Here is a 2,500-nt window from a genome sequence, read left to right as displayed (position 1 = left end):
CCCCTGTCCTCCCACCCGACACGCAATGATGGTGAAGGCCTGTCGACGGGCTGACACCGCGTTCCACACAGCACGCCCGGTTTTGCAATCACGACGATAGTAATCAATCATCAAGCCCATTGCAACCCGATAAGCGAGGTAGGATCAGCGAGACAGGGCCGTCTAAGAGAATTCTCCGAACCCAATGCGAGCAGGCGGGTAAGCGGACAACGGCGGTAAGCATCCCACTGAATGAGTCGACACGCAATCTTTGGCAATCCGCCCGAGGAAGAAATCACGACGATAGTAATCAATCATCAAGCCCATTTCAACCCCATTAGCAAAATTTGATCGGTGTGAAAAAATGTCGAGGTGAACGCACCATGCCCGATGTCGGCGTAAACAGAAGGGAAATTTCCCGAGGCGCCGCCGAGGGGCATCGACGTAAAAATCCTCCATTCGCCCACGAATCCTAGCAATGCATAGATTCATGGGCGAATGGGGGATCAGTTTTAGCATGGGATTTAGCGTTCCCGAGCCAGGCTTGGGAAGCATGGAGGTGCTCCCCCCATAGTGTGTCTTATACCAACTCGAGACGGATTGTCCAAGGACGACGTGAGTCCCCGTCCACCACGATTTTTTTTTTTAGTTTCTACACGGTTACATGTAGAAACATGTCATAAATAGAAGAAATATATGTATGACTACGTTAAAAAGGTTTAAATAAAAAACAAATCTAAATTTTAAAAAAGAAACAATTATTTAATAAAAGGATTAAAAGAAAAATACAAAATAATATATAAAAATAAATAGAAAATATGGAAAAAAAAATACGATATGGATTAATTGTTTGGTGGATAGAAATAATACTTTATTTGAAGTATGCGAGAGTTTTATGACAAGTAGGGCCTACATATATATAAAAAAAAGGTGATACAAAAAAAAATCCCACCTTTTTCAAAAATAATAAAAAAAATGTAATGCACTCATTGTGGATGCTCTAATAAGCTCTTTCAAGCATCGCATCACCAAAGTGGCTCAAGACTCTACTTTTAATTGAAAAGACTCTTTACCAAAAAATGAGTTTTTTCAAAATTAGCTTTTTGAAAAAGCTAATAGGCTCTTTCAAACCCCTCTTCACCAAACACCAATGTTTGAGGTTTGACTAGTCAAAACATCTACTTTTACTCCAAAAGACTCTGTACCAAACATGAGATTTAAAAAAAAAATAGTAATAATAATAATAATAATAATAAAAGCTAATAAACTCTTTCAACTGTGTACACATGCCGTATTTCTCACTAAATACAGACTTTAATTAAAGCCACATATCCGGATTACTAGAAAGATGGATACTAATAATATTATAATCTCATAATATAACTTAAAATCAGAAATATATATATGTAACTCATAAATCAACATCATAAAATTTCTCAAGTTCCATCTTTCAAAATATCAATTCTTATACAAGTATTATTCAAATATACTCAAATTCACTAAAACAATTTAAGAAAAACCGAAATAATATATATACACATACATGTATATACATTTGTGTATAAATTAAGTTCAATAAGGCTTAATATACACTTCTTTAATTATATATATTAAAAACATCATATCTTGTAAAAACTATTAATGAAATATACTAGATTTCATAAATGCATACATATATGTATATTATAGCTTAAAATTTAGATGCAAAGACATATATATCTATATTCTTGAACATAGTTAAAATCTATACTAAAAGTGTATCATAAAATCCAAATCAATAGCATGCATGGTAAAAACATCAACAAAAATTCATGGCTCTGAAAAATATAGAGTTCTATATACGTATCTATACATAAAAACTCAAAGGGTAGTTGATAGTTACTTACTTTTGCAAAGAAAAGAAGAACAACACACAAGAACTCAATTTATTGCCAAGAATGCGCCCAACTCGAATTTATCCTAGAGTGATCCAAATGAAAATCACACCCACCCCAATGTGTATTAGGGTGTCTAGAAGCTACTGTAAAGAAATCGGCTCAATCGGACGGTTCGATCTCTAGATATCAAACAATCATTGAGACTATGTAACTTTGAATGTTTGAATGGAGATGATGGAGAAATGTTTGGGGAATGCATCAGCCATGGATAACCACGAAAATGAATCCTTGAATTGTGTTTTTTTGTCTTCCCAATAAGGAAAAATATTCCTTTGGATCCTTCTAAACTGTAGCTTCTTTTAAAACTTGCCCTAAACTTTTAATTTGATACTAAAGGCATGAAATTACCCTCCAAACTATATCCATGATACCCGATTAACTCATTAATCAATAAATAACTATAATATAACCTAATATTAGGGTATAATAACTAAAATTAAGGACACGGATGTGACAGTCAAAACCTCTAAAGTGGCTCAAGACTCTACTTTTAATTGAAAAGACTCTTTACCAAAAAATGAGTTTTTTCAAAATGAGCTTTTTGAAAAAGCTAATAGGGTATTTCAAACCCCTCTTCACCAAAC

The sequence above is a fragment of the Euphorbia lathyris genome, chromosome 8, assembly GCF_963576675.1.
Source record: "Euphorbia lathyris chromosome 8, ddEupLath1.1, whole genome shotgun sequence".
Lineage (NCBI taxonomy): Eukaryota > Viridiplantae > Streptophyta > Magnoliopsida > Malpighiales > Euphorbiaceae > Euphorbia > Euphorbia lathyris.
This window is presented reverse-complemented; position numbering follows the sequence as displayed.